General features: G+C 44.6%; 1 protein-coding gene across 1 annotated transcript in view; it reads right to left on the bottom strand.

The window, feature by feature from the left end:
• SLC7A10 (solute carrier family 7 member 10) overlaps nt 1-13,712 on the bottom strand; it is a 42,533-nt gene that overhangs the window by 17,021 nt on the left and 11,800 nt on the right. The gene's annotated exons all lie outside the window — the stretch shown is intronic.

The raw sequence follows: 13,712 nt of genomic DNA, 5'->3' as shown, positions 1-13,712 counted from the left end.
TAAAATGTTGGACAATGTGGACTTTGTCCTACTAATTTTGTCTGATTAGCATGAGCCATGGCTGTGCTGGGTGTAGAAGGGGAGTGCTGGGTATCACAGATGCTCTTTGTTCACATGGGGCCAGGACATGGCTGTCCTCCCAGGCCAGCAGAAACCAACTCTGCAAGTGGTGCTTTGTGGCTGCTCAGTATCTTGAAGGAGAGTTTTTATATCAGGCTTGGTTTTTTTTGAGCGATATCTAAATAGTGCTTCTCCCAAAAGGATGTGAAGATCCTGCTGTCTTAAGACTCTGATGAGGGCTCTCTTTTTCTATGAGTTGGTATTAAAATCCTCACTTATAAAGTTGACTTTATAAGCATTTCTCATCAGTGCAGTCATAAAAATAAAATACTGGATGCTGGTTGTTAAGGCTGGTAGCCCAGTTGGGCTCGGCAGCTCTCAGTCCAGAGACTAAAATAGGATGTGAGGGATGGAGGTTCGCTCTGAGAGGCACTGAACCAGAGAAGATAAGTCTGCAAATATATATTCAGTATTTGTAAACATTTTCTGTATGCACAGGCTGCTTTTTTTAATGTCCATGATGCACCAACAAGGTTAAGCCAGAAATCAATGTATTAAATGGTGATGGAGGAGACTGAGGGTAGAGCTCAGAAAAACCTTCAAAGTGTTGAGATCTTTGGCTGTGGAAGGAGCCCCTAGGAAAGAGCAAGGCATCTCTAAATTGGAGAGATATCAATTTGATGGATGGACCACTCGGTGGATAAAGAACTGGCTGGATGGCTGCACACAAAGAGTTGTGGTCAATGGCTCGATGTCCGGCTGGAGACCGGTAATGAGTGGTGTCCATCAGGGATCGGTGTTGGGACTGGTCTTGTTTAACATCTTCATCACTGACATGGACAGTGGGATTGAGTGCGCCCTCAGCAAGTTTGCCGATGACACCAAGGTGTGTGGTTTGGTTGATATGCTGGAGGGAAGGGATGCCATCCAGAGGGACCTTGACACGCTTGTGAGGTGGGCTGATGCCAACCTCATGAAGTTCAACCACGACAAGTGCAAGGTCCTACACCTGGGTCGGAGCAATCCCAGGCACAGCTACAGATTGGGCAAAGAAGAGATTCAGAGCGGCCCTGCACAGAAGGACTTGGGGGTGCTGGTCGATGAGAAAATGAACATGAGCTGGCTTCAGTGTGCGCTCGCAGCCCAGAAAGCCAACCGTATCCTGGGCTGCATCAAAAGGAGCGTGACCAGCAGGTCGAAGGAGGTGATCCTGCCCCTCTACTCTGCTCTTGTGAGACCTCACCTGGAGCATTGTGTGCAGTTCTGGTGTCCTCAACATAAAAAGGACATGGAACTGTTGGAACAAGTCCAGAGGAGGGCCAAGAGGATGATCAGGGGACTGGAGCACCTCCCGTATGAAGACAGGCTGAGGAAGTTGGGGCTGTTCAGCCTGGAGAAGAGAAGGCTGCGTGGGGACCTCATAGCAGCCTTCCAGTACCTGAAGGGGGCCTATAGGGATGCTGGGGAGGGACTCTTCGTCAGGGACTGTAGTGACAGGACAAGGGGTAACGGGTTCAAACTTAAACAGGGGAAGTTTAGATTGGATATAAGGAGGAAATTCTTTCCTGTTAGGGTGGTGAGACACTGGAATGAGTTGCCCAGGGAGGTTGTGAGTGCTCCATCCCTGGCAGTGTTCAAGGCCAGGTTGGATGAAGCCTTGTGTGGGATGGTTTAGCGTGAGGTGTCCCTGCCCATGGCAGGGGGGTTGGAACTAGATGATCTTGAGGTCCTTTCCAACCCTAACGATTCTATGATTCTATCATTCTATGTTAACAAAACTAGATCATACTAGAACAACAGTAAAATTAAACATAGCTATTCCTTAGCTGAGCTAGCGCAGGCAGCCCTAAGCACTGCTGCAGCATTAATCACAGCAGCCTGCGCTGAAGGAATGGTTATGATGCAGATGAGTTGCATGATATTGTTCATTGAACAGATCTGTTCTGGATCTTCCCTACTGGGATGCTACATGGCTGGAGTGGTGAAATCTTTCAGGAAGATAAATGAGGAGTTAATGTCTTGCAAAAGCATACATAATACGTGTTAAAATTTATGGGGCTTTTTGGTCATAGTTTCACCTGCTGGCCGAAGCATCGTGACATACTTAAAACAAACAAGCTTTCCTGGGAGACTGTTTGTGCCTTGTTCAAGAACAGTAACAAATCTTGAATTTAAGCTGAAAAGAAATACCTGCCTTAAGAGTTTAAAAACAGTCTTGGCAGTCTTTGGTCCTGCTGTGAGCTGCAGCTGCAACAGTTGTGTATCTGGAGGAAGGCCTTAAGTTACAAAGGACCCTTAAAATGATCTGCTACCTACCAGTACAGATACCTGTATGTTTCTGTTTTTGACAGACCAATGTACCTGAAAATACTGCAGTTTTGGGGAGCATGTTGAACTTCTCACATACATACTGCTTTTCTCCACAATAGATCCATAGTTTTTAGCTGCCTCTTTGGGATGGGACAATACTCCTTTCTGGCAGCTGCAGTACTGAACAAATCAGAACTGTGAACAAACGGGAATTGCCCAAAGACAGAGTAACTCATAAATGAGTTCCCTGGCTCCCCTCATGCTGTTTCCTCCTGCACAGTGCTCTCTTTCACCTTAGCTCAGGTTTACTGCTAATTTTGGCAGCAAACAGCAGATGCACATACACATCCTGCAGCAAGCTCCTGGTGAGAGCTTCCTGTGCTTTGTGTCACCTCTGCATTGTGTCAGTATTTTTTGGATGAAATCCATACACAGCATGGCATCCCCCAAACTGATAACAGGCGAGAAATCCAGAAAACCCCCAAGCTGGCACGCAGCATTGCAGTGTGGTGTCCCTGCAGACCTGGGCTGATGGACCCAGGGAAGAGACGAGTCTTGGCAAGGTGTAACTGCAGAGGTAAGGTGGTGACAGCTGTCTGGCATGGTGGTAATAAGTGCAGTCTAAATGCATTGACAGAGAGTCTATGGTGTGTTTTTTCTTAATGCTTGCACTCAGTACTGTCAAAGCCCTGAATTTCTTTGGGTTTCCACCTCTAGCAAAAGGCACTGCTTGTCCCCAGCAGCCTGGGTAGCGAGGGGTATTGGCCGTGGGGATTTACCCAAACCCAAACTGCTGCAGGGAGCAGGCACAGCGCAGCTTAGAGTGATGCTCTCCTGTCATGGCAAGACTACCAAAGCAGTCCTCCTCACGTGCAAGTCTGTACTGAGCTGGAAAGAGCTCGTACTTTTTGTTTATGAATAACGATTTTTGGGTGCAGCTACCTGAAGGAGCAGGACAAGAAAGAACAGGCAGCCTTCTGCATGGTCCTTGTACACAAACATTCACAGGATTTATTTTTTTGTTAAACTAAGTAATTAGTCATATTTTAAAAGGATCTTACATCCTTCATGAATGAATATATGATAAGGCAAAATTTTCTTCCAAACACATTATGGATTTCCTATTGTTTTGCTCTTGCAACATGTGCAAAAGCCGTAGCAGCCCCAGTGGAAATGCTACACCCCTTCTGACAACAAAATGTTCTTATGGAAACCTGCCATGAATGTGGTAAATGTGCCTGGGAAATACAGCTTCACTCGGCTTAGGACATGTTTAAAAATAGATATGGTGGAGATGCTGAAATGCTCCAAGAAAATGAGACGGCAGAAACTGCCTGATGAGAAGCAGAGTTTTCAGGAGGTCTCCTGTTCCTTAGCAGAAGTTCTTGGGCCACAAGACTTACCAGTAAGGCAGGTGCTTCACCTACAAATAGGCATCTCAAAGAAAGCCTTGGTCAGCAGGAACAGAGGGAATTTGGTGAGCGACTCTGGGCCAAGAAAGAAATTGGCTGTGCAGTTGAGGAAGGCTGTCGTGACCGTGCTTGCTGTGTCAGGGATACCTGGTTTTGGCTTTTCTAGTGCCAGCATGCCTCTTATTCACTGCATTTATTTTTAATTCTAAGACGTGAAAAGATGGAAAAAAATTATTTCCTGTAAAACAGCCACTTTCTCTGTGCCTTTGTGGCCTCTGCTACAGTTTCTTGCTAAAAAACTACTTCTTTGAACCAAAAATTCTTGACTTACATATGTAATTCAACATTGTAATGTACATTGCCTAAGTTGATGCTGATGCATTCATAAAACACAACTGCTAGGGCAAGGTAGAACTATTCTGTGTTCATGGTGTGTGTGCCCCCAAGCCCACTGCAGATGCTCAATGCATTCCACCAGCCACAAAAGTGGAGATGGAGAAAGATGGGGCCACATGAAATGGGGCAGGTGAAATGTGCCAAGAGGGAGAGAGCAGGATGATGAGCCTGAGTCTGTCTCTGTCTGCTGGCCAAGCGGGCTCCCTTGGCACGTGAAAAAGTTTCAGGTAGTAATAAAACAATAAAGATACTCATTTCCTCATCCCTTTCCTATTCATCACCTTAAACAACCATTGGTTTCCTGCAGGACAGAAGCTGACCTCAACCTAGCACTGTGTTGTGTAGCACCAATGAGCCTTCAAAAGACATCCTGCAAAAATACAGACCTCTGGAACAAACTCCTCTTTCTGGTCTAGTCAGTTGAGACTTTGTAAAAGTGAGATTTGAGAGCCGTGAACTTGACAAATTCTGTGAGTTTGGTTTTTTGCTTATTCACAGTAACAATAGTCCGTGATGGAGGCAAAGAGAAAGGCAGACCTCGCAGATACGCCTGCTTGTTGTTAAAGAGAAGCATTTTGTTCTTAACTTGGAGAAATTGGCCAATAAGTTTGCTCGGGAGCTGAGCCAGGGTCAGCAAGACCTTGGATGATTTGGGTAAGATCTTAGAAGCGATATATTTCGGGCTATTTTACTTGCCTTCTCTGTTTTGTATTTATTCATTTTCTTTAAGGCTGCAGTGTTCAGATCTTGACAGTTTTACAAAACAACTCAGGAGGGCCAAGAACATAATTTTTAAACAAAAGCTGAGGTTCTTGTGGAATAATACCTCTTCAAGAGTTATTGTAAAAGTGGTGAAGGAAAGGCAAGGAACACTTAGATATATGACAACATACTGTGCTGTATATAGATGGAAAAGAGTGCGTGTTGTGGTGACTGACTATGGTGAGACAATAGGATACAGATAACAGAAAAGTCCCATGATACAGGAATTTATGCTTTTTTATTTCATTTTATTTTTTACAAAGCTGAACACATCTTTTCCCAGCTGCCCTTTGTATGTGCTGCTGTAACCTTTTGAACTATGAGAGCGCAGCTGGGGCCAGGTTTTTATGTTCTTCAATGTAAGTGTGGAGTTGGAACTCATCTTTAAAACAAAAGCTAAATTCTCATTAAAACACTTCAAGAACTGCACTTTGATGGAAAACACTAAATATTACCATGTTTGTGAGAAAATAAAGAAACCTGGTAATACTTTGCATATTCAGTTGGCATTCAAAGTCCTTAGGGCATCCTTTATTTATCTGCAGCACACCATCCACACGGACTGTAAAAATAATGGATCTTGCATCCTGTTGAAAGCAATTCTTAAGGAATGGCCTTCCTGATTGTTTTTAGAGACCATATTTCTGATAAAACTAAGCAATTTCCTGTGTGGTTAGCAAAGAAAAATATCACTTGCGCCTTTTTACTGCTTGTGTACTTCTTTAAAGGTCTGTGGTACATCAGAAATTCTGAATGGGTCTGTAATATGAACTAGAAATTGGTCTAAGCAGCTTTCCCCTACAAAGGGAAATATTAACAGCAAAGAAATTCTGCATCCTTTTTTTTGGGCCACGGTGAGGTAAATCACCTTGTGGCTTGCTGTTCCCTGAAGGATTACAGCGGGCTACCCTCCTGAAAAACTGTGTATTCATGAGCATAAATCCTGCTTTTATCAAGTGCTGTTTGTTGTCCACGGGAGATGGTTCTCCACCACTTGAGGTGGGTCATGCAGCACTCAGGGGCATGTTGGGGATAATGGTTGTGGGAGATGTAATGCTCAAAGGCAGCCACTGACAGAGGGAAAGCCTGCGTTACCAGTGTGTCCTTCGTTCCTGCAGAGAGGCATCCCATGGTATTGAATCAGAGTGGAAGTTAGTAAGACAGCAGTCGAACACAGTAGTTGGTATCATCAGAGATTATAACCCCAGGTGTATATTGGGTATTTCATTGCTACAGTTGTAACAGATGGTCTGAGCATGTGTTTGGGTATCTGGGCTATGGAGGGCAAGTGCAGAACATGGGGATTTTCTTTAAATGAAAAGTTTGAGACCAAACTGGAAGAAGCTCTTCCCTGTGAGGGTGCTGAGACACTGGCACAGGGTGCCCAGAGAAGCTGTGGCTGCCCCATCCCTGGCAGTGTTCAACGCCAGGTTGGACGGGACTTGGAGCAGCCTGGTCTAGTGGAAGGTGTCCCTGCCCATGGCAGGGGGTTGGAACTGGATGAACAACCCAGTCTGGGATTTAGTTACAGCTTTCTTTTGATATACTGTCTCCTCAGCAGCAAATACAGACAGTTTTCACTGGTAGCTGTAAATAGAAGAATAATCTAAAGTCTGCCCATCCTCTCAGGACTCCCACATATAAGTATTATTCAGGCCAACAGGATGACAGTCTGTGTCATTGCTTAAAACACCTCTCTTATAAGCAAAAGCTGGAGCTTTGCATCCTGCCTCAGAGTTAATAAATGTATCTCATTTGAGTATGAAATATTGTAAAGCTTTGTGGTTACTGTCTAACAACAACAACAAAAACAAAAGCGTAATCAAAAGGAATTACAATTTATAAATTGTTTAATTCCAAATTAAATATGAGGTGGATTAGGTCAGTAATGGTTATGATGTAACTCATCATTGTGGATATTGATTTATGGATTTATGGATTTATTTAGCAGAGAACTGCTAAACTAAGCAGCCTCCAGTGCAGCTAATTGTCAGTTGCTAGTTGGCCCTCAGGAGTTAAACACTCCTACTTGAGGACATTAGTGACCAGTTCTGGTTGTCACTGCCTGTGAACTCAGGCCATGACACACCTGCAGAACCAGCCGTAGCTCACCACTTTGGTGTTAACCAGAAACCTCGTGGCAGTCCCGGCAGCTCTAGTTGTTTACTAGAATAACCTGGCCCTGGGTGACCCCGGAATCTGACCTGACCCTTGTCCCAGCAGTGCTGGCCACTGAAGCTGTGCTGAAGCACTTAATGGGATGGATGGGCACAAAGCATTGCTTAGCCTTTGCTCTGCTCCTCTCCAGCTTATTAACACAAGTGCCACCATTAATACATGGCATTATAACTGCCCTCTCCACCCCCAATTACAATACAAACTGTAAATGATGTTCTGAACCCACAAAGCAGTCTGGCCTAAAATAATTACCAGGCTATAGGGACTCTGCTGAATTGAAAGCAGCAAAGACTCCAAGTGTGTTTTCTTAACCTCTATTCAAGCATGAATTCAGGCTATGTGGCAGGGTTTTAGATATTTCATGTAATGACCTTGAATTTCTTTACTTTTGAATAGCATTCAGGAAACTCTTAATAAAGAATGGATGAAGAATAAAAGATTCTATGGAGCTTGGCGTTAAAATAATAGCTATTTAACTTCCTATGCAAGTAAAACTGTAACTACTGTACCAGTGGAAAAATGAATTATGGCTCCTCTTGCTAATACATTTGCAAAGGAAAACTGAAAAATGGCTGTAAAAATAATGGTGATAATTTGATGTCTACAGGGGCTGGTATTTAACAAAATAGTTATTTTAAAATCTGACTTCAGTTCAAATATTTATGTTAGAATTCCTAGCAAGTAAGAACATGACCAGTCATTATAAACTGCAATTCCAGCATTCCAAGTGGATTTTACTGGGTTAAGAATTTATAATCTGATTATGCTACACCCAACTTTAAAGATTTAAAAAATGAGGCTACTTGAAATACTGACAAAAGTGTTTTATTCAACTTGTCAGAGATTTATAAGGAGGATATTTGCCTTTTGAGCACTAAAGTACAGGTGTAGTCCAGGAGGGCCTGAAGTACCAAGGTTTTCTAACAATGCAGGTATGGGGAGAACAGGAAACTGAGGAAAGGAACATAAATATTTCAGGCATAAACCCACTAATAAGGAGTGATGCAGTCTCACACAGGGTGTGATGGCCGGGTGTAGTAGTAGGGTTACATTTTGGTATTGCGCAAGCTACTGTGGGTATCTGTCAATAATTTAAATATCTCTATATAAAATTTTGCCGTTTTGTATTAATTTTTGGTACTGTAATATTATCTATTGCTATCTTATATTGAGTTTTGATAATTTATATTACTCTTTGGTATATTATTTTTTGATATCAAATTTTGATGCTTCCATATTAAATCGAGCCACAGCACCCTCAGAAGGATGCTTGCAATTGATCGTATCACCTTATGTAATGAGCCAGGTTCAGCTTCCTTTAAGCCCGCTTCACTTAATTAAAACCAACAGAAACGCTCTAATGAACGCTAACGCGTTTCGAGGCACGGCCGGCCTCAGACCCCGCCCCTTTCGCCTCGGCCGCAGCCAGCCCGCCCCCTGCAGGCAGCGCCGCGCATCGCCCCGCACAGCCTTTCCCGCAGCGGGACGGGCCCAAAAACGAGAGGAAAAGGGGAAAATGAAGCAGTGCCGGCCGTTGGGAAGCATCAGGGACCGAAAGTGTCTGTTATCCGGCTAATGTGGGGAGCTGCGGAGCGGGTGGGATCTCATTCAGGGGATGTTACTGTGGCTGTCATGTTCTTGGTATGCTGTTTTCCCCCGAGTTGTCATCAACTCATTTGCAAGATGACAGCAGGGATCTTTCCCTTGGGAGACAACCGCCTCTGCTTTCTTGTCTTCGATACTTTAAGAAAACCTAAGTCTGATTAAAAGGCGAAGAGCAGAACTAGCACAGGGATGCTACTGGTACCTGGTGGCTGTGCTGCAGTGATTTCAGCGGTGTTCAATAGGGGAATTGCAGCCCCTAATTGCTGCAATTAGATGAAAAATTCACTATCTACAGACAAACAATCAAACAAAATTTATGAGAACTGCCAACCTCAGTCTTCCTGGGACCTTTAATACATCTGGGGCAGTTTGAATAGCTCTTTAAAGGTAGTAAGCTGAATATTTGGCATACAAAGTGTATAAACTGCTTAATAAAAATTGTTAGTTAGGAATCACTGTCCACAAGAGGTGGAAAGCAGCCTCAGAGGAGAGCACGCCTTGCCCAACCTGCACAGTGCATTTAGGGGACCACGATGGCTTGCTGTTCATGTAAAACCTGCAGCTCATCACATGGAGGTGACCATGCTCAGGCCATTAGTAGCCCAACCTCTGTCAAGTTAGTCAATAGCTTAAAAACAGAAAATGTGGTGGTTTAAAATTTCTACCTTTCTGAAAGAGAATGCTCTTTTATCTTCTTTGTGTAAAATTAGTGCTAATTTGCCGATTGCTTTTCTTCTACAGAGGAGGGCTAAGCCAGAGAAATTTCAAGGAAGCCTTTGAGTGTCTGTTTTGGTGACAGGATTGTCAAGATTGTTCAGCCTGGAGAACAGAAAGCTCTGAGGAGACCCTAGAGGAGCTTCCAGTGCCCAGTGGGGCTGGCAAGAAACCTGGAAAGGGGCTTTTTACAAGGGCATGTACCAACAGACCTGGGGGGAATGGCTTTAAACTGACAGAAGGGAGAGGCTTGGAGCAACCTGGTCTAGTGGAAAGTGTCCCTGCCCATGGCAGGGGGTTGGAACTGGATGAGTTTTAAGGTCCCTTCCAACCCAGACCATTCACTGATTCTGTGAAAATAATCTGCTGCTTGAATAGCACTTGAAGGAGGTTACGCTGGCAGGTGCTGACTGTAGGAAGGACACATCAGTACTGTAAAGACCTCACTGCAATGGAGTCAAATGCAAATGCTCCTTTAACCAAATGAGCACTGGAAACTGTGATCCCATTCTCTGGCTTGCAAGCACTGTGCTCTCCTGAGTACACACATGGGCATACACTGGGTGTCATAGATTAATGTACAGACCTGTGTGTTCAAAATTGCAGGGCCCAGGTGAGCACCTGAAAGGAGACACGGTTGTCCATATCAGCCATTGCTGGCCCCCACCTGTGTAATGCCTCCCTGCGCTGGCATTCAGAGACCAAACATTTGGATAACGTGTGCAGAGGACAGACCTGCACTAAGGTAGACAGAAGGTCAAGAGGTGCAGGGATCAGGCCCCTTAGGAGCATGTGAAACAATAAAGGAGAAAAGGGACATCTGCTAGTGCATGGTTTTATTCTGTTTTCTTTGAGTAACACTGCTGCAATGTGTTTATATCAAAGGAGAAGTTAAAGCCTGTATGATAGGATTTTTGTTGTTCTAAATCGAGAACTCCTTTTATTCTGCTAATCCTTTCACCGGCTGCAGGCTCTGTCTGCTCTTTTCAGGCACACAGTCCACTGCTTTATTTCCTGCTTCTCTGTTCTGACTCTTGTACTTGGTCTGATTTCTCCACTTCCTTAACTTCTGACTCGTTCTCCTCTTCTCTTGCCAGTGTTGGGATATGTGGGCTGCATTTCATTACCACGGAGAGCAAACCTCAGGCTCCCATGCCCTTCTCTATACACTGCAACGATAAGGAAGAAATGTCTTGGGAAAAGTGTTGGGAAAAGTCTTCTCCTAGGGACTAGGTGGCATTTTCCTTGGGATATTCTCAAAGGAGTAACACTAAGTGCACTCCAGCATGCTGAAAGCAGCCTATGCAGAAATAGGGCTGTGTGTCCAAGCGGGGATTACTACCAGCCAACTTAGAGATTTATATTGCACCTTCCTTTCCTCCTTTCTCCTTTCACATCGGGGACCCTGAGCAGGGTTTCTGGCAGGGCACTGCTGCCAGGTGAAGATGAGGGGGTCCCAGCAGAGAGGTGTGGAGCAGTCATTTTTGATGATTCCCACTTTATTGCCACTGGCAGCAGTGCAGAGGGCTGCAGGGAACAGGAGCTCACACTACCACCTTGACTGCAGGACTTCAGCACATAAAGGAGCCACTGTGACCCTTGAAGCAAAGCACTCCTGTGGCATTAAAGAAGGCTTCAGCCCTTGCACCAGTTCCTAAAAAGGGTGGATTTAGATTGGACATTAGGAAAAAAGTTCTTCCCTGTGAGGGTGTTGAGGCATGGGCACGGGGTGCCCAGAGAAGCTGTGGCTGCCCCATCCCTGGCAGTGTTCAAGGCCAGGTTGGACAGGGCTTGGAGCAAGCTGCTCCAGAGGAAGGGGTCCCTGCCTGTGGCAGGGGGTTGGAACTGGATGAGCTTTAAGGTCCCTTCCAACCCAGCCTGTGATTCTATGAAACCTACCTTGGTGCTGTGAGAGTGTTGCATAGGAAACCTGTCTAACCTTCCTAAAACGCTTGGGTTGCCCTGGTAAGAGAGTGCAGCACTGCACACTGCTCTCTATAAACAGTGCAGCTTTATGCTGTATTAGCCCTTGTTATCTGTCCAACATTTTTTCTGTTCTCTCTGGTCCTCAGGATCCTGACTTGGAATTTTACCTGCCAACAGCAGAAATGTGTCGTTAAATCCCCTGGTGCAGAAATAAGTGGTTCCTCATGCCCTGCCCTGCATGCATGCTGGAGGAGGTGGGGGTCTTCTCTAGGACACTGCATGATTACTGATTACTCCCAGACAAATCCCAATTTTAAGGAAAGCATCTGACAGCGGGACAAGGTCCCACCACAGTGACTTAGGAGGCAGATGCCAGCCAACGCAGCTGTCTTAATGTTTGTCCCTTGGCTGAGAAGTCCCACAAGTGCCAGCTGTGCCTCTGGGACAGCTCTCACTGCGCCCTCTGCACCTGCAATGATTTTCAATGTTTATCAGGATGAAAAGCAACTACAAAATGCTGCTGTGAAGCTCACCAACTTGGCTTTAGCAACAGCCAGAGAGTTCAGCTGTGCTGGGGAGGGCTGGGCATCAGAAAAGGGCAGTATGACACACACAGCTTTTTGCCAGCCCAGGCTCGTCAGCCCTACTCGTGCCAATGGCAGGGACCCTCGCACCATCTTGGAAGCATAATTTGTTTAATGGAAAATGCTGTGTTTGTTTTTTTTCCTTCCCCCCACCAGAGCTCTACTCTTCTTGCTCACTGACTGAGCACGGTAAACACTCTGGAAAATTGACGAGCAACTGCTGCCCAGTGGGAAAGACTCCTCCTGTCCACCCAAAGCTGTCAGTCTCATGGAAGCATCATCATTTGCCCTGTTAGAAAGGTGAAATAAAATGGCAGTAGGCAATGTCACGAGTTAGACAGCACACTAACACAAGTGCACAGAAGGATCTTTCTTGTTCTTCTAGCAGAAGAAACCAGGCTGGAAGCTGGCATCATCTCTCTGACCCCCACCCTGCTCCACAGCTGCTGCGGCACCTCCCTTACCTTGCAGAGCATCACTGCCTCTTTTGGCGAAAAATGCTCCTGCTTGTGAATGAAGAACTTTGCTGCCTCTCAACCCTTGGCTGTGGCTAACAAGAACCCACACGTGAGCTGTGTTTGTCCCAGGGCTCTGCAGAAGCAAAGGAACATGGAGGGACTCACAGGGCAGCATTACAGGAATGAGCAGGTCTGGAGCAAAGTCACAGCTTGAACTGATTTGCTCAACTGTAAATAAGGCAAAACTCAATTCCCACTCTTGCCTCTGATTTTCTCTCAAATTACTGGGGTTTATGCCTTCTGCTCTGACCCTACAAAGAGGAGCCCTGCAAAACTGCACTTAGGCCACTTGGTGGGTTTCTGGACCATGTTTGTTTAGCTTCTGCAAAGCTTTGACATTATAACCTGAGATCCATTAAGAAGAGCATCTCTAAACTGGGCATCACTTTACCCTTAATCTCTGAAGGGGTATAATGGGAAATTAAGTATGTTAAACTTTTGAGATAAAACCTAGTCCTCAGTACTGCCCTGAAAAGTGAAACAATTAAATGTTGAAAGTGCCTTCCTGAAATTCCAGGCAACACATACTTAGAACAAAGCAATATGAAAACAGCAGTAACAAGCCAACCAAATACACAAACTGTTGTGTTATACCTCAGGTTACATTTCTGGGAAGAAGGACCGGTCTCCTGCAAGCTCTACTGCCACTGCCTGGGATCTTACACAAACCTTATTTTGGATGCAGATGTAGACAAACATGAGCTCTTTAGCAAAGTTCGCTGTTCTTGCAGGTTTCTCAGCTCCTTCATTGGAAATCATTACAGCTCTCAAGTTTACATGTTTCTGTTGTAAATCTGTGTTAGCAAATTCTGGTGTAGTTAGTTTTACTTCTGTCAGCATGGTATCATTACATCTCTAAATGGCTTTGTTTCCATTCCAGCAAAGAACACAAAGATAGGCTTATGTTTCACTATGGTCAATGAACTGAGATGGAAGTTAAAAGTGAAAAACTGGTATTTATGCTTCCTGGCATGAGTACACTTGCATAATGATTTGATTTAAAGCTTGCACTTAAAATTAAGTGCACTTTAGTAACTAGCTCAAGCTGGGCTTAAATGAGATTTACAAATACATATCAGCTTAGTATATACACTTCTACAGGCATCACTTGCAATGCTGTATTGCTATCCTCATCTATTTAGAAATTGGTGCTGACTTGTATTTTGACTTAATTTTAAAATATTTTGTTTATACATTTAGGTAATTCTACTGACAACAGCCAGAAACCTTTCGATTTCCAAAAGAAA

This window comes from Lathamus discolor, chromosome Z, assembly GCF_037157495.1.
Source record: "Lathamus discolor isolate bLatDis1 chromosome Z, bLatDis1.hap1, whole genome shotgun sequence".
NCBI lineage: Eukaryota > Metazoa > Chordata > Aves > Psittaciformes > Psittacidae > Lathamus > Lathamus discolor.
The sequence above is the reverse complement of the archived record's forward strand: the minus strand, read 5'-3'. Positions and strand labels throughout refer to the sequence as shown.